Source organism: Pectinophora gossypiella, chromosome 18 (assembly GCF_024362695.1).
Source record: "Pectinophora gossypiella chromosome 18, ilPecGoss1.1, whole genome shotgun sequence".
Classification (NCBI taxonomy): domain Eukaryota; kingdom Metazoa; phylum Arthropoda; class Insecta; order Lepidoptera; family Gelechiidae; genus Pectinophora; species Pectinophora gossypiella.
In genome coordinates, this window is record NC_065421.1 from 13626364 (window position 1) to 13647107 (window position 20744).

A 20744-nucleotide genomic window follows, 5' to 3' on the forward strand; every position below is an offset into this window, starting at 1 on the left:
TTGAGCTGAGAGCTTCACGTGATAATCATTTATGATCCAAACACGAATTCGAAAACAATTTCGACAATCATTGGTTTTGCTGGGTTCGAACCTGCGACCTCAAAGTGAGGCAAGCGTTCTACCGGTACTCCCTACCTTTCTCGGCAGTGTGTCTCGCGTTCAAACAAATGATGGCTGAGGGATAACTCCATGTGTTAGCAAACGTCATTTGTAACGGGAATCTTCTCTAGGTGAAACGATGGCAATCCACTAAAGGCACCCGATGTGGAAATCCATAAGTATGTGGAGATGTTTTTTTTTTCAGACTAAGCGTTTTTTCTTCGCGAAACCACATCATGCGACTGCGTGGCCGTTCCTACTGGATTCTCTAATCACAAAATGCGAAGATCTAGGTATATTTCATCCTGGGATTACGAGTATAGGTGACCTTCACCACGATGACGCCACCACAGTCACACCACCATCAAAATGCAGTTGACATCTGCCGCTTTACGCTGAACTCTTACTGTGAAGTCCCAGCTTCGAATTCTAGTACCAGACCAAACTAATGATTTTCGAAATTGTTTTCAAATTCATGTTTGGATCATAAAATGTTATCACGTGCTCAGCGGTAAAGGAAAACATAGAAAGGAAATCTCCGTTCCCAATAACAGCGCTCCGGAGGTATGTGATGTGATCTAACCTGTCTTCTCTTCTTTTTTTTGTTTTGTCTTCTTTACTTTTCTTTTTTTCTATCTGTATTGGGCTGGATATCCGTTCACGGGTTGGATGGTCAAACAGGCTGCCCCTTTTGTACACACGACTACAACTTGTGAAATGACGCAGATTCAAAAATGTTTAATTAACCTTCAACAAGTTTATCTATGATAATTACGGTGAATAAATGATTCTGATTCTGTAAGAACCTAAACCACACCTGTCGAATCTTCAGGTTAGGTAAGTGGACTTCGTGAAAACTGGAACGGGAGATGATGACACTGACCACGGAATTCCACGTACTACGATCCTGCTACACCATTTTCGCTCCTTCCAATCTAAATAATTTTCATACATGCTCGTCGGTTCAGAGTACTTTTTACCTGTTTTTGTATACTTACTTAGACTCTCGGTTCGTCATGGCTTAGCAACGGTACTGAAAAGTATCGGCGTCCGAAGGACGTAATATACGATCCCGACGACCCGATTACTCTAGCCATAGAGGCAGCCAATCAGCTCGCGACACCAAACACTTCAGGTCCCCGATACCGACCCCGCCGGCGTGGTCGACGATTTCCCTCATTCAGCGCTTATCGCTATCGACCCCCTAGGGTCGATTAATTCTTTCAAATATTTTTCTTCTCAGACGACGCCCTGAGCCGAGGTTCGCGCCCAACCGGGCACCCTCAGGCCTGTTGTCTTAAACGTTGTACCGGGTGAGAGCCTTCAGCGCTCCCCATTTGTCCGGCCAAGTAGTTAATGCCATCTGCGGCAAATCTACAATAAGTCACGTCAAAAATTATTTGGTTCGTCATGGACGCCATCGGTACGGCAATGTAGGACGGAAGGAGCAAGTTACAGGGACTATAACCTGTAACCTGACAGAGGGCAGCAGTAACTGTCAGTACTATTCAGAGGCGGAAGACAGTACGACTAGTACGACTTTGAATTAGACTAATCTCAGTGCCATCCCACTCGTGTCAGACAGAGTACTGCGGGGCGGAGGGCAAGAGGGAAACCACTGCCTTATTTTTCTCTAAATAATAGCATGGAGAATGCTACACTGACAAGAGCATGGCTTTTAAATTAGTTATGATGAGACTCTCCTTTACATAGACTTAGTATTTTTGAAAATCAAAGTTAGGTTTAAAGATTATTTATTCTCACTTAAGACAATACAAAGTCACTTACGTAAGAAAAAGATAAACTAGGATTAGACTCACATCACATCATCAGCCCATTAACGTCCCCACTGCTGGGGCACGGGCCTCCCTATAGATGGATAGGGAGATCGGGCCTTAAACCATCACGCGGGCCCAGTGCGGATTGATGGTTATTAACGACTGCTAATGCAGCCGGGACCAACGGCTTAACGTGCCTTCCGAAGCACGGAGGAGCTCGAGATGAAAACTTTTTTTGTGGTCACCCATCCTATGACCGGCCTCTGCGAAAGTTGCTTAACTTCAACAATCGCAGACCGAGCGCGTTTACCGCTGCGCCACCGAGCTCCTCCGCCGCCGGGCTCCTCAGGATTAGATTAGACTAAAATTAAATAATTACATCGTTCACATAAATCGCAATACACCAAAAATAAATACCATTTCATTCACTGTCACGGATTTAAACATTCTTTCCAAAAATAAGTTGATTTTATAGCCACTAGTGGGTAGTATTGCGACACGTGTCAGTTACCTATTGACAAAGTGTGTAAACACGCCACTGATTTGATTCCCAATACGCTCATCGGTTATGTGGCCCATCGATCTTGACTTGGTGGAGTTTCACTAGTTTAACCTAGTGTAAGACAAGTAAGCATCGAGAGATATACAGATTGTTAGTGACATCGCAACGAATACTGTGGGGGATGATTCATCCCACGATTCTGAGTTTTAACAAGTGGAAGTTTTCGTCACAAAATTTGTTTTTCTGTTTTTTTTTTTATTATTTGATATTAACTCAGAATCATGAGTCGAATCATCCTCTTAATATTCGTTACGATGTCACTTACACGATGTACAAGTCCGTATAGATAACCTACAGGTCATTATGGGTGTTAGTGACATAGTAACAAAAAACTTAGGCGGATTATTTAAACCATGATTCTGAGTTGACATCAAGTGGAATTTCCTGTAGAAAAATTAATATTTTTTTTGTTAATGTTTTTTAATTATTTTTAGTTCCATAGGTACTTTTGCTTTTGCCTTTTTTATCATAGAAGGAAACATTTAAGGGAAAAGAGGAAGGGGTAGACCTAGGAGAACATTTATGAAACAAATAAGAGTAAAGGTGCAGGTCGTATCGTATCAGGAGGTGAAGGATTTGGCGGGAAGAAGAGAGGAATGGCGATTACCCCACCGACAAGAGCGCAGCTCTTAAATAAAGAGAGAGGTACTTTTGCGACGGAAAATGCGACATATTGTTGATTTAATAGATTATATTGCTATTAATCGATTATTACTATATAACAACAACATTAGCCCACACCAAAGATAATGCTAGCGAGTGTATGTAGCTACGAAGTCGTCACGCAGTAACTAGGTAGATACCTACCTATGTAAATGCTAAACTTTTCCTTCGCTACCAGAAAGTACCTACTTACTGAAACAGATAAGTGTATGCATAATCGTCAGAGAATGCTTACACTCGCTGCTATATTCAGACTGTAGTACTCAGGTTGCCAGCGCAACGATTTAAATGTTAATCTGCGTCCAATCCTACCTTACCTTAGAATTTTACGTTTGTTTTTAACCTACTACAAAAAATTAGGTTATCTTGCCTCGTATGTATTTTATAACATAATTAATAATATCATCACGTCTGTATTAAAGGGTACTTAGTGGTAATACACTCATTGTGGCGTAGAAATGGTCTTACACCACAAATAAAGGAAAAAAATGTAGTTCATCACAAAAAAAGAAGATTGAGAAGGGAATGTTAGGTTGGTTTGGACACGTAGAGCGAATGAAGGATAATATAATTACGAAAGCGGTATATAAAGCGAAAGTTGATGGTAGGGCTGGCAGAGGAAGACCAGAAGGACTTACATTGACCAAATTGGAGATGTCCTTAGAAAAGGTTTAGTACGACCTCTCTGTGGAGGAAGCAAGAGAAGTGTGTCAGGATCGAAGCAAATGGAATTCCATAGTCTCTGCTTCCCCCGGTGGGAAATAGGCGTGAGTTTATGTATAAATGTATGTATCACAAAAAAAAGTCTTTGCGATTACAAACTTATTTGCAGTTGGTAATGTAATCGCGACCTGGATTGTTGTATGGATGTGACGGAACCAACCCCAATAACCAATATAATATTCGGAGTAAGAATCAGAGAAGCAAAGGGAGACTGGTACGATGTGTGAAGGTAGTGCTTCTGGCTACCCTGATAGGGAAAGAGGGTGTGAACATATTATGTTTGTTTTATTAAATGTGTTACTTTTTTATACGCATTCCGAAGAACTTTACACCATGGGAATCTCATACTGTAGGGTAGGTACTTGAAAAGGTTTTTATAAACATTTCATAAGAAATACTAAGCCAAAAACAAAACGTCCAATAAATTTAAATATTAGACGATAACATATACAAATGTTTGCCATAAAGTTTGTGATATATGATATGAGAACAGAGAACTAACTTTTGTCTAAGTGGCTAGTACAATGGGCATTCCAACCAAATACAAAGGACTCGATTGTTGGCAATAAAGTATAGGAATGATTGCATTTAACATATGCAATGCAGATGTAGAAAGGTTAATGGTTTTTGGGAAAAAATAACTTGAGAACGTGTGGGAAGAATGTTAGAGAGAACACAAGGATCGAGGACTTGCGATTCGGACGTCGCGGGAGCAGGTCGTAGTCGTTGTGAGGGTTGACGAGGACTTGCCCATTGTACATCGCGGGAGCGGGTCGTGACCGTTGTGAGGATTGAGAGAGAGCTTGCCCATCGTACGTCGCGGGGGCAGATCGTGGTCGTTGTGAGGGTTGTGGGGGTTGCGATTCGGATGTCGCGGGAGCAGGTCGTGGTCGTTGTGAGGGTTGTGAGGGGACTTGCCCATCGGACGTCGCGGGAGCAGGTCGTGACCGTTGGGGGTGTTGTGAGTGTAGTGAGTGGAAAGACTGTAGGGGTTGAAAAGACTGTAGGGGTTGACGCTGGAGTTGAGGAAGACGAGCCGGGTAGCTAGAGGGTGGAGACGTACGGTGTTGCTGAGCGGAACAAAGCGATCTGAAACATCGGTTTCAGGTCTCAAGTAAGATTAGGTGTAAGATTAGGATTGGTTAGGATCATTGGGAATGTGACAAGTATAGATTGGATAAGTCAGTAGATCAACTCTAAAAATTATATTGCTTCTTTTGTGATTGAGTTATAATTTTGATTCCACTGCAAGGTTATACATCTAAGTACTTAATTAATATCTACTTATATTATTTACCCATTAAATTTCTCTTCAACAATCGTTCCAAATTGACATATAGGTACAAATGAATCTGGATATTACTAGATGAATATTATAATATTTATGATTATTATTTTATTAAGTATATCAATTACATTTATATTATGACTATGTTGAAGATAATAATTTTATTATTTCCATCACAACTTTCTATTGAAAGTTCCTTAACTTGACAAACCTATCTTGTTGAAATATCCTGAACGGGAGCACTCTGCATAATGACAAGTGAATATTTTTGTGTACATTATTATGTTATTTTTATTAGAATATGTTATTCTATATACATTTAATCATTTGAATACTCTGTCATACGGTCATACCTGCGTTATTTATTAATATTCTCGATATTATCCAGGCCGTTGTCCTAGCGCTCGATCGTACTTCATCATACTACTATTTATATAAATAAATTATCGACGAGTTGCAGTCCTTTGTGACGGACTAACGAAAGCCTGTCTACGTTACTATCATCAAATATTATCTTTTATATTACTTGTTTTAATGCTCTTACTCATTTATAATATCAATACTGGACGTAGTCACGACATTATCGCACCACAAGTTAACTTGTCCTTGGGTGTAGACCGACATTTGATGAAATGCTGATATTGTTTACCAAAGCTAAGAATATTATATTGCATGTTTTGCATATGAGACTGACCATTCATCAAATTTGATGATACTAATTGAATAAAGTAAGCTATGAAGCTGATTGGTGCTGAGTGCTGCTCATCCCAAATCCTTACACTTTATTTTATACTTCAGAGATATTTTATCTCTACAACAAGGCCGAATGGCTCACCATTACAAAATATATCCTTTTCGGAGAGGGGCCTAAATCAGGGTAGGGCCTCATTCGCCGAAGAGCGTGGTCGGGGCTCGAAAAGGCACCCTATACCATTACATTGTTGGTATGGGATTCTAATCCTTTTCCTGTGTTCCTAGATCTTTCACAATAATAAAACCCTAATTCCTAAACAAATAAATCCTTATTTAACTTAACCTACCTATATTTATAATTATTTATTTTTATATTAGATACTATTATAGCACTCTCAATTTAATCTCAATTGACAATACTTCAATATTTCAATCTATATCGTATTCAAGTTTATTACTTATGTCTCTCATTGTACCAAATATAAATACCATTCTAGTACTCCTCTAAATTCTCATATTAATCTAATTTAATTTAGTCTCTTTATTGATTTGTAATAAATCTATAGTAAGTATTTATTAAAATATTTTACATATAATATTTTATAAGTATTTATTCAACTGTATTTCATTTACTGTATATTGTTTTATATTGTATTCTATTTATTTATGACATGTATAGTATAATATGTATGGCATTCTTAACGTCTCCTTTCGTACGTTCATCCTGATCTCAACATACCTTCATTCAAAGAATCTGAGTTATTACAAAACACAACGTAGAGTCCTAACCATAATATACTAGACGATCACATTATTATTAATTGGCCAATTAAAATCTACTTTCATTATTTTACGAATTCGTTTTACAGCTGCATGTTATATTTTAAGGATTTCTTGATTTGATATATTTTTATCTGCTCGTGTCTGTGTACCTTTATTTCAGATGGATTATATTATGCTTTATCAAAGACGTTTGAATATGTCTGTTATATGTTTTCTGTGCTGTGTGAATTTTCCTTACAGGTATATTTTTATACGTACTTATAGGTCAAAGTAGATGATTGTAGGGATATATAGATTTAGGCAGGTGTTTAAACGAGTTGCGAAGGGGGGGCGTTACATTTGGTGCCGTGAGTAGGATAGTTCTAAGGAAGGGGGGAGTGTTACAATTTGGTGCCGTGACCAGGATATGAGGTCTCAAATGTTGAGTGATGGTTGAATGTCTTGGGGGCGTGGAGTTACAGTATTATCAATTTTATTATAAATGTTATTATGTATGTATGTTTTCTATATTAGATTTATATATTCTTTATCTTTACGTTTTATTTAGGTCTTATAAAAAAAAACACAAAATACTTAAAAAAAAAACCCAATAAAATTAATTAATTAATAATTCTATATTACTCTATTATTATTACTCTATTATTATTTTATTATTAATTCTTTATCAAAATATTTACGAAAATAATTTGAACGTCATAAAAAAAAACACAACATTGAATTCTTAACTATTATTATTTTATTACTTTATGAAAAAGATTAAAGGTGTGGTTAGAATCTATTTTAAAATTATAGTATAGGTAGTTTGAATATATTGCAAATAATTAGTAGCTTCTAACGCTTTTGAGGTAATTTCTTATCTTAGATATTGGTTAGTTATGAACTCGGTAGAATAATGTAAATTTTATTTTAGGAATATTTACATTGAAATATTTAATATAGCAGTAGTTAACACAGATATGTACATACAATTGATATTCATTTGACATTAAAAATTATTTTTGTTCCAAAAGGGGTGGTTACATGTGTGAATTCCTCTTTCGTACGCTTTTTCTAGTTAAATATGAGGTACATGGTAGTATTGATCTTTATTGCTAACATCTAGCAAAGTATGAAATACTCTTTGGTAGCAATACGGATAGGTAACTGACTACATTGTCAGGAAGGTAATAATTCAGAATTATTTAGTAATATATTAAATTCTGATTTAATTGAGAATTTAACAAGCATTTAGAATATAAGGATTAATTTTAACAGTTATATAGAATTATAATAAAAGTATGTAGCCTAGCAGTGGACAGACATAATATAATGCTCATTAGTTATTTTATTGTCATAAACATTAAAATATAAACCCAGCAGTGAGACATTATACTAGTTGATTAAGTATGGTTGTATGCTATGTTGACCTTAGTATAAATCATGTAATGGTTCATCACCAGCAGTTTATCCTTTACCCAGTCTAATGTTAGAGTACAATGAAATGTGTACAGATAATGTGATGCAGTAGTTATTAATGGAACTGTAATTGAGTATATAATTATGTATATGAGTTGAGCAGTGGAACATATATTTATATTCGATTGGTTGTGTGTGAGTCCTACAACTCTATAGGGGATAAAAACAGTAGAAGAAGAAGAGGATTGTGTGTATGTATGTTTGAGTAAATGATGTGTATGATGGGTATTTTAATTAACTTCTTGAGAACGAAATTTCTAGTCACGATGGTTAGAATGGTTGGTTTGGGTTTTAAAAGGATATTCAGTCTTATAACTGTAAAATATATCCTTCGGTGACTTTAATACTTCCTGGTAGAGATTGTACTTCTGATTATTACAGAATTGGGAACATGGGTGTGAGTTATGTGTGTATGTCTCTCGCGTGTGTATGTTACCCAACAATGAAGCGTAATGCCCAGCAGTCAAACAAATTGGTTTATTCAATGGAGAGTAGTGATCTTGTATGATTATTACACTAGTTATTAATAATTTTGTTATATGCCCAGCAGTGAACACAATGATTATTTAGTTAATCGGAATAGGATAAGGATAGCAACGAAAGTGCAAAGTTGTCTGGTAAGGTAACTCTGGTCATCTTAGTGGATTGCAAACCAGATATGTATGTATGTTATGAAGTTAGGTTTAGAAGAACAGAAATTCGGTTTATTACTTTAGGGGTTGCAATATTAAAGGTGAGAGCTCGCAGCTAGAAGTAGTCCCAGTAGTATCAGGTTTAATTGATTTCTTTCAGATCGATATTACGTAGTGTTAGGGCAATCATGTAGTAGTAGACATGGTGGCTGAACATCGCATGGAGGATTATTATTATTTATATAATGGTTACATATCCTGGAGCTATGAAGTCATGAACTTTTAGAAAGCATGTATTAATGTTATTATAAATCTGTGTTTTCTGTTTATTTGTTATATTTATTTGAGCTACATTAATTTTGAAAAGTGTGTTTGTCATATAAGTATCAGATAACTAGTCATGATGAGTTTTTCATTTAACAATTTTATTTCATAGAGAGTATAGTATAGTGTTGTATTATAATTATGTTTTGCAGTGGATGATGGATATTATTAACAGGGGTAAATAAATAGCTAGTTTTCAGAGCGTAACTTGTGTATACTTAAGTGTTTGTGACTTTCCAACTGTAGGATATTGGAATTTGCTTTCAGTTGTTACATAGCATGAACAAGACATGAAAAGGAAAACGAGGACGATTCATTCTTTTAGGACATAATACTTGTTGGAAGTGCTTGAAGTTTAAACCGTCTTGTTAGAACTTGGGGGCGTGTATGTGTGTGTATATGTTGCTGTGGAATGATAGTGATGTATCAAATGAGATGGGCAAACATTTGTTTTCTATCTAACATTAGGTACAATGAAACAGAAATGGCAAAATGTTTATATTTGGACATGTTCTTACTAGGACATAATTTTTATAGGGTTTTATGATAGTGGAAATACTTGAAGTTAATGAAAGGAATGATCAAACGTGATTCTATTAAATCATGTTCTCTTTAAAATATAATTGAGTCGAATGTTAGTGAGAAGTTCAACGCAAAGGAAACGGAGAGTGTTGATCACGGTCTTATTGGGACACATTCTTATTAGGCATAGATGCTAATAGCGGGAATAGTAGGATTTGAAAAAAAAAACCAGGGAGACATGTAGACTTTGTTTCACCTTAGGTTTCATAAATCAGAAATCACAAATCATAATTTCATAGACCTACAAACCTATATGGAGGTGATGATGATTTTCTAGTGTTTATATCATTGTGAAGCTGCTTATTTCTTGATTTGAATCTAGTGTTTTCCTATTTAGGAATTTCAAGTCGGAAGAGAGATTCTGTAAGTTGGTAGGGCCTGATAGGAGTGCCAAAAGTGCATAGGAAAACTTGCGAACGTAAGGACCATGTGCAGCTTGTGATTGTTTACCTTTGTTTGTGTTTTGTTACTATTTATGTTATTATATTATGTAGTTTATGTATGTTTATCTATTTAACTTTGACTGACACTTTACTGATGCGTAGGGAATGACTGCTTGCGACATATTCTGACTGGACTTTATTATCTTATTTGTTGTATGTTTGGGCTGTGTGTCAATGTTTACAATGAAAATTGTACATATTGCCGCATAGACTAAAAAAAATGTTCTTGTAGTTCTGTGTGTTGAAATCTACATTTCGAGGTAATATAATTATTGCCTGGAGATGGGAGATCAGTATGCAGAATGAGGTATCCTGGTTTTAGAGGTAACCTCATGGATTTAGATTTTTACTTTATATTTTTGTCAACCTAGACTGATGGTCCAGGTTGGATTGTAATCTTGCTGTGTTTTATTGTAGTTAGAATTCCCCGAGGATTCTACTCGAAAACCAATCTGACGTTACACAGGGTGAATCTTTATGGTTTACGGCCTGCTACCTCACTGTGTCAATGTAGAATAATTGTTGGAACAGTTGTTGTTACCACTGTAACATGGTTCTGAATTGTTCTATAGTGGTGCTTTGGGAGATACAGCTATCTACAGGAGTGGTGCGGTGAGATATTATTATCCATGACCTTCTTTCTGATATTGGGACAGGAGGACCATCCGCCAATATGAGATGAAGCTAGATAATCAGTATCGAGCCAGCGTTGCGACTTGGATAGTCAGGTTGGATTGCCTCCTCCTGATGAGCGGTTGTGCGTGGCGATGCTTTCGAGTATGAAGACTCTAGCCGATGCCTTATAATCAGTATTGTATGGTATGGGTCAACTTTGTCCTCTTGTGTCATGATGTAATTTTATTATGACCCTCTCTGGACCTATCAGCTTATTGTGGCTTATTAAGCCATGTAATGATACACTAAATTACTAATTTGAATTGAATTATAAAAGTCTGGATACCATGAGATGAAGGTAATGGTATTTTTGGTAATGGCTTTTGAATAAACTTATATACTTTGAATCTGTGTTGTTATTTCACCTATGTGACTTAACATGACTTTTTACATACTTATCTGTATTGTTCGGGCCTGCCTGGCTTGATTACACTGATATACATAAACCAATTCAACACAATTTATTTGTGTTATTTTATTATCATCTACCTGATTATACCTTAATGTCACTGCTGCCAGATAGTGACATACCAAACTTATAAACTATACCTTGTCCGGGGGTTTACCTGGCCTGATTTCACTATGCAACTTGTGTGCTTACTGGCATACAATATTATTACTACTTATAATGCATTTATGCATAACAATTACATCCAGTTTGACCGCATATATTCTTGTGATTCATGGTTGGTATCATATTCATGACCATCCATCTCACACTCACACTCATACTTATTCTTATGGCTGGTGTTATTGCAATGCCACTGAAGCCATGGTAGGGACGTTAGGGACATTTTTGCTTAGTATACACGGGGTCAATCCAGTTCGGTAGTCTCTGCTTCTGTTGATCCTCTTGCACTGAGGTGTATTGAGGGGAGGACAGTGATGAGTAGCTGCGTATTGGCTTCCGGTTGCTAAGTCGCTCACTTACTTACCTTCTTACCTTTTAGCGCCATGGCTATGGTGTCAGCTATGCATCACAATGAGTTGTGTTGTTAGATTGGATGTAAATCTGTTGAACTTAAATAATTTTATTACATATGTGAAATTGGTGTTGGGAAGCTCTTACCTTCACCTGCCAATTTATTTTACCTAACGCTTCTGATATGCCACATTTATGTGCTTATCATTCCATATACCCATTTGTTGTTGATGAGGGGTGTCGAATGAGAGATGGGACCTCATTGGTTTTGGGCGATAGACGGAATTTATTATCACCTTTAAATTTTTAATTACAATTACCTATTTTATTCTTAAGCTTTAAGTTGCTGTTTCAATTAATTTAAGAGACTAAACCATCATAATTCAGTTAATTATATCATATGAATATTAAGGTTCTAACTTATTTCTTATTTTCTTATAAGTCCTTACTTGTTTAATTATAAGCTGTAATCAGTGTCATTAAGTTTAGGTTTGTTTGGCGTTGACTTGACTACTTTTAAACTATATAAATATTTATAACCTAACTTACATTCCATTGCTCAATTACTTAGGTACCTACTTGTTTTTTTTCATTACTATAGTGACATAATTATAACCTATTTGTATTATTATTAAGTATATATGTAGTATATTATTCTTTATTTACATGCCCCTAATAACATGCATTAGTTGAATTTGTTCTTATTAGGACATGCCGTATCCTTATTAGAACATTGAGAGCATTTGGAGTTTCACTCAGTTTGATAGTACTTGGGGGCGTAATACAATACATGTAGATAATGTATGTGTGGATGTACATGAAGGATAGTTATAGTAGACTTACCTAGAACGCGTCATGATATTAAGGATTTGTGGGAAGGTTATTGTGGTGTTCCTTTATTCTTATATATAAATTATCACTCTGGTAAACTTCGTAATAATTTAGGGGGCGATTGTGACGGAACCAACCCCAATAACCAATATAATATTCGGAGTAAGAATCAGAGAAGCAAAGGGAGACTGGTACGATGTGTGAAGGTAGTGCTTCTGGCTACCCTGATAGGGAAAGAGGGTGTGAACATATTATGTTTGTTTTATTAAATGTGTTACTTTTTTATACGCATTCCGAAGAACTTTACACCATGGGAATCTCATACTGTAGGGTAGGTACTTGAAAAGGTTTTTATAAACATTTCATAAGAAATACTAAGCCAAAAACAAAACGTCCAATAAATTTAAATATTAGACGATAACATATACAAATGTTTGCCATAAAGTTTGTGATATATGATATGAGAACAGAGAACTAACTTTTGTCTAAGTGGCTAGTACAATGGGCATTCCAACCAAATACAAAGGACTCGATTGTTGGCAATAAAGTATAGGAATGATTGCATTTAACATATGCAATGCAGATGTAGAAAGGTTAATGGTTTTTGGGAAAAAATAACTTGAGAACGTGTGGGAAGAATGTTAGAGAGAACACAAGGATCGAGGACTTGCGATTCGGACGTCGCGGGAGCAGGTCGTAGTCGTTGTGAGGGTTGACGAGGACTTGCCCATTGTACATCGCGGGAGCGGGTCGTGACCGTTGTGAGGATTGAGAGAGAGCTTGCCCATCGTACGTCGCGGGGGCAGATCGTGGTCGTTGTGAGGGTTGTGGGGGTTGCGATTCGGATGTCGCGGGAGCAGGTCGTGGTCGTTGTGAGGGTTGTGAGGGGACTTGCCCATCGGACGTCGCGGGAGCAGGTCGTGACCGTTGGGGGTGTTGTGAGTGTAGTGAGTGGAAAGACTGTAGGGGTTGAAAAGACTGTAGGGGTTGACGCTGGAGTTGAGGAAGACGAGCCGGGTAGCTAGAGGGTGGAGACGTACGGTGTTGCTGAGCGGAACAAAGCGATCTGAAACATCGGTTTCAGGTCTCAAGTAAGATTAGGTGTAAGATTAGGATTGGTTAGGATCATTGGGAATGTGACAAGTATAGATTGGATAAGTCAGTAGATCAACTCTAAAAATTATATTGCTTCTTTTGTGATTGAGTTATAATTTTGATTCCACTGCAAGGTTATACATCTAAGTACTTAATTAATATCTACTTATATTATTTACCCATTAAATTTCTCTTCAACAATCGTTCCAAATTGACATATAGGTACAAATGAATCTGGATATTACTAGATGAATATTATAATATTTATGATTATTATTTTATTAAGTATATCAATTACATTTATATTATGACTATGTTGAAGATAATAATTTTATTATTTCCATCACAACTTTCTATTGAAAGTTCCTTAACTTGACAAACCTATCTTGTTGAAATATCCTGAACGGGAGCACTCTGCATAATGACAAGTGAATATTTTTGTGTACATTATTATGTTATTTTTATTAGAATATGTTATTCTATATACATTTAATCATTTGAATACTCTGTCATACGGTCATACCTGCGTTATTTATTAATATTCTCGATATTATCCAGGCCGTTGTCCTAGCGCTCGATCGTACTTCATCATACTACTATTTATATAAATAAATTATCGACGAGTTGCAGTCCTTTGTGACGGACTAACGAAAGCCTGTCTACGTTACTATCATCAAATATTATCTTTTATATTACTTGTTTTAATGCTCTTACTCATTTATAATATCAATACTGGACGTAGTCACGACATTATCGCACCACAAGTTAACTTGTCCTTGGGTGTAGACCGACATTTGATGAAATGCTGATATTGTTTACCAAAGCTAAGAATATTATATTGCATGTTTTGCATATGAGACTGACCATTCATCAAATTTGATGATACTAATTGAATAAAGTAAGCTATGAAGCTGATTGGTGCTGAGTGCTGCTCATCCCAAATCCTTACACTTTATTTTATACTTCAGAGATATTTTATCTCTACAACAAGGCCGAATGGCTCACCATTACAAAATATATCCTTTTCGGAGAGGGGCCTAAATCAGGGTAGGGCCTCATTCGCCGAAGAGCGTGGTCGGGGCTCGAAAAGGCACCCTATACCATTACATTGTTGGTATGGGATTCTAATCCTTTTCCTGTGTTCCTAGATCTTTCACAATAATAAAACCCTAATTCCTAAACAAATAAATCCTTATTTAACTTAACCTACCTATATTTATAATTATTTATTTTTATATTAGATACTATTATAGCACTCTCAATTTAATCTCAATTGACAATACTTCAATATTTCAATCTATATCGTATTCAAGTTTATTACTTATGTCTCTCATTGTACCAAATATAAATACCATTCTAGTACTCCTCTAAATTCTCATATTAATCTAATTTAATTTAGTCTCTTTATTGATTTGTAATAAATCTATAGTAAGTATTTATTAAAATATTTTACATATAATATTTTATAAGTATTTATTCAACTGTATTTCATTTACTGTATATTGTTTTATATTGTATTCTATTTATTTATGACATGTATAGTATAATATGTATGGCATTCTTAACGTCTCCTTTCGTACGTTCATCCTGATCTCAACATACCTTCATTCAAAGAATCTGAGTTATTACAAAACACAACGTAGAGTCCTAACCATAATATACTAGACGATCACATTATTATTAATTGGCCAATTAAAATCTACTTTCATTATTTTACGAATTCGTTTTACAGCTGCATGTTATATTTTAAGGATTTCTTGATTTGATATATTTTTATCTGCTCGTGTCTGTGTACCTTTATTTCAGATGGATTATATTATGCTTTATCAAAGACGTTTGAATATGTCTGTTATATGTTTTCTGTGCTGTGTGAATTTTCCTTACAGGTATATTTTTATACGTACTTATAGGTCAAAGTAGATGATTGTAGGGATATATAGATTTAGGCAGGTGTTTAAACGAGTTGCGAAGGGGGGGCGTTACATTTGGTGCCGTGAGTAGGATAGTTCTAAGGAAGGGGGGAGTGTTACATGGAGACAATAGTTTTTTTAACGGCAAAGTCAATGCTTCCCTTTGATTATCTTTGGTAATTTACGGGAGTTTGTACGTAACCGGTGCGCGAGTCAGACTCGAAATTGTCCTTTTTTTTAATTAGAAAATAGTTTCCAAATATTGATTTAAAAGGTACTCGTATAGTAGAAAACTAAAACGCCATGCAGAAAACCTATTGAAAAAAGTTATTTTTGAATACAGACACGAATTTTTACCATTTCTTTTTAAATAAATAAAGTGATACCTATATAAAAATACGTCCAATATTCAATATGAATGATTCGCGCATTCACTTAGTCCGTCCAATAGATAGGAACATGGAATGTCCTTTCTTATAAATCACTGTACGGAACCGTTATAAATTTTTCGGTCAAGAAATTGGGCGGCCCGCGGTGATATATACGGGGTTCGTCACGGGAAAATACCTTCTCAACGTGTTGCACGGGTTACCACGCGTTTAGAGGTTAACGGGACGGTCCTGAAAAAAAAAATCGCATAACATCACATGCCCAACGGGGCAGGCAGAGATGTGTGTTATGTAATATCAATCCAAAACTACTGCAGTCTATACATCCTCTGCTGAAGGTTGTCTGGAAGAGATCGCTTTATTGATGGCCTTTCTGACAAGAAACTGATGTTCAGTTTGGCGCAGGCGGTGCCGACATATACACCAATATTTATGAAAAAAAAATGTTTTTTTTTTCATTATTATTATTTGTCTTTTCCATATTTCGGGCCTTTTTAGTCTCGGACCTTTGAAAGGCGTGCGTGGAGGCGAAGCCAAAACGTAGAACCTCTTAAGGTAATTTAATCTAAATGTGGTGTGACACCAACCGGCGATAATCCATGTATGCACTATGAGAGTGCACCTAAAGACAATACCCGGTTCGGGTAGGACTATTAGAAAATGGGCTATTGGGTTGGGGGTAATGGACTGGGACATTGGAGGACTATGGCGTCTGCTCGTTACTCGTCCGAATGTTAAGAAACAAACATACAATGAGCAAGCGGTGACCACTCACTGGATGGGCCAGCTATCTATCCGATGCGACTATGTGACAACGTGGTTATGTGAAGCTCTGGTTCTCGAGAGGTGTACATCGCTTTCTGCGAGATGGTTTACCCGCCTCACCAACTCACGACTTATGCATCTTTCACATCCACCCTGGGATCATATAGCTCTTAGACCCCACTCTAAACGGCTAATGAAAGCAAGCCAGAGGTGAGAGTCCTGCGGCCGCCGCTGGGGTCCGCTTCAGTCGGTCACTGAAGGCAAGCTGGAAATGGAGAGCCTGACCGACTCTCGGGGGATCTGAGCTTTTTGGTGTCATTACTCATTAACGGCTCGCCACAAGCTGGTCTGCGGAGACTGACTGCATTGTTGATTCACCAGGGGGCGATGGGGTAATCACATCCCTACGCCCTTATTATTATTATAGTATTGTTCCCATCCCTCGCCAGCAATGACTTTGACCGAATTTCGGGGATTCTATAAATGTCCCGAAAAGTAAAGAAATGTCTGTCCCTCTACATGTACGGTAGAGGAAATTTATGGAAAGCAATATGCGACTTGATGAAACTTGTGAAGCGGCCAGTGGCCAGCGAAAAGTGTTTTTAGACGCTGTATTTTATATGTAAAAATGTACGGACGACAAACTTCAAGGCCTTTCTAGTTTTTGTGAAGGTGGCGACGAGTTTTACATAGTGAGTGAGCGCTCTTTATGGCCGGCCAAGTAGAGAATGTTTACGCAATTCATCATCCAACTAACCCAAACCAAAATCAGTCATGTGTATGTACTTCGCTAATATGCAACCCGTTTGATATGTGCTCTATCAACTTAATTCCGTCGAGTAATTGGCCAATATTAACATAATATTGTGAGGGTTTTTTAAAATTTCTACATGAAATTGACGCGTGTTCCATAAATTTCATGCCTGTCGATTACCCGTCTTTCTTTTCGACGAATAAGACAATGACAGGTATAACTTAAAATAAAATTAGATGTTGCGTACTGGAATCAACACCATTATTACGGTTAAAGTTAGTTCGTTCGTACGTTCTTCTTATTGACCTAACTAAAATAGGGTAGTTTCCTATTAGTCAAATCAGTCACTTTTTTTAAACGTCAAAATACGAAATTACCTACTATGGAATTTCCACGAAAAAGCACACTGTGACGTCACAGAAAAATGTGTCAAAATGTCGCACTTATTATTAAATTATTCTTTATTAAAATTCAGAAATAAGTTAAGTAGAAAAAAATAAAACATTTTCACATTTAGTTCTGTCTTTATTTAGTAATCAGAATTCCATAATTTATCTTTGACCTAGCATACTAGGTACCCAATTATAGAACATTTTATTATTAGGTATTCTTTCAAACTTTCTTTATTTATTCTCCTTCCTCGTAGTTAAAAGGTATTGTAGGTAAAAATATGCATTTAATTTATGACCAACGGTAACTTAAGCTATAAAATTCACGGCGTAGTAACTCAGAATTACTCATAAACCAACAAACACTAAAGAAATAAAACCATTATAGCTCCTGATTGCAGGTTAAAAAAAATGGCTGGTAGTTAATTAAAAATGTATCAAGCATTGGTTGATAGCTAAATATTTTTTGTCTTCTTTTCTTCTATGGGTTGACAGGTTAGTGACCTGTAGAGCGTCCATCCTTACGATTTAAAGACGACTGCAAGCGGGACATGAACAGCTTCGGTTTTATTCAGACGGATGGGTGGAAGAGGCGCGCCGAAATGAGACCTGAATGGCGCCATGATAATTAAATCATAATCATAATAATCATAATCATAATCATTTATTTGCTTAAAACATGGTATTTTAACATGGTAAAAAGTGTAAATAAGTACATCATGTTTTGCTTATAAAAATAGGCATGCAATATTGGTAGTGCGACGGGTAATCTTAAACAGTTTTATCTCATAAATTCTTCAATTTTATAATAATTTTTTTCATTGAGCCATTTATACAATTTTGTCTTAAATTGAGTTAAAGGTAATTGTTTTATGTCAGATGGTAATTTATTATATAATCTTATACACATACACAAACAATTACGGTTATATTTTTCTGTCAATGGTACATCAAAAAAAATCAGTCTATGGTGATTTCGTTGGCTTCTTGTGCTTACATCAGCAGCTGAAATAAATAAATGCAAGTTTTTTTTGACAAAAATGCAGGCGTCATATATATATAGACACGGTAAGGGTAGTAGACCAAGATCCTTGAATATAGGTTTACACGAGTCCAGAGTTGACTTTCCAGTCATCGCGCGTATACATTTTTTTTGTGCAAGGAAGACTCTCTGTACGTTAGTACCATTCCCCCAGACAAGTAGTCCATATCGCATGATAGATACAACGTGAGCGTGGTATGCAATTAAGGCCGTAGATTTATTTGTTAGTGTTTTTAAGCATTTTATAGCATATGCAAATCTGTTGATCCTTTCGCTAACTTCTGCAATGTGTGAATCCCAATTTAATTGTTTATTGATTGTTATGCCTAAAAATTTAGTTTCATTTACCTCGTCAATGTCGGAATGTTTGTACTTAATTTGCAAATGATGTATTTTATTATTGAAATTTATATAATTTGTTTTCTTTAGATTTATTTGTAAATTATTCATATTAAGCCAAGTAATTATATTAACTATTGTATTGTTTATATCATTTTCGTGTATTTTTATTGTATTATTATCAATGTCATTTCTGGAAGTAACTATTATAGAAATGTCATCAGCGAACATTACACACTTATGATGCGTAACGTCGACGATATTGTTTACATATATAAGAAACAGAAGGGGCCCTAGCACGCTGCCTTGAGGCACCCCATATCTATTGAACCGGCAGTCTGACAAATAAGTAGTAGCCTCTTTTTTACTATTAATTTTCATCACTGAGACTTGTTGTTTTCTATCACTTAGATAGGACCTAATCCATTCCAGAGGAATACCCCTTACACCTAATGCTTGGATTTTTTGTATAAGTAAGTTATGGTCAACAAAATCAAAGGCTTTACTTAGGTCAAAGAACAGAACAGTGGTTAATTTCTTTTTATTAATATTACTTAAGATTTCTTTTAAAAGGGCAAAGGTTGCAAGTGTAGTCGACTTGTTTTTTTGGAAACCGAATTGTTCAGCACAAATTAATTTAAATTTATCACAGAAATTGACTAGTTGTTTATACATGCACTTTTCGAAGATTTTGGAAAATATAGGGATTAAAGCAATAGGGCGATAATTGTTCACGTCGCTTCTGTCACCTTACCATAAAGTCGGGACTTCAAGACATGACGATGACTGGCTGGAAAACCTGAAGCAAAAAAGTCTTCGTCGTGCTTTACCACCTCCTGAGGAGACGCGTTTTGTGTGCGTACGATGTGGTAAGAAATGCCACGCTGCTAGGGTTATATAGTCATCGGCGGCACTGCGGGAACCCGTAGACTCACAAGTTCAAATTCAAATTCAAAAATATCTTTATTCAATAGGTAACATAGTTATACTTTGAATCGTCAATTTTACATAACGAACGTCTCATCCGCCTAAAACTACTGTGCTGCAAGTGCTGCAAGAATCATCTACGATAGATGCTGTGGCTTGCGTTACAGCAACCGTATCGCGCGCGGCACGAATTGGGTCGTGTACTAGCATAGAATAAAGAATAATACTACGTATAGAACGGCAACTCCCCGCTCCCCACCAGCTTCTGAGCAAGGTTTACCTCACTCCCCCTCGAACACGGTTGAGACTTAAATCGTATGGCGCCAGACGTCACACACACAGATGCGCGTGTTCGATAACGTCAATGTGTGGTGTCTGTACAAGACGAAGTTGTTTGTATGAAGTGTCGAGGGTGTGGTACTAGGTTCAAGATACTTAATAAATCTAGATCACTAAATAAAGACAGATCTAAAAGTAATGAAAAACATTTTATTTTTTCTATTTTGCTTATGAATTTTAATCAAGGAAAACGTAATAAGTCCGACATTATATATCTCATTTTTGACAGGTTAGTGATCGCATATAAATTCCACAGTAATTTCATGTTTTGAGGTTTAGTAAAAAGCAATTGATTTGATTAGTTCGAAACTAACCTATTATATCGAAGGTTATTATTGACCC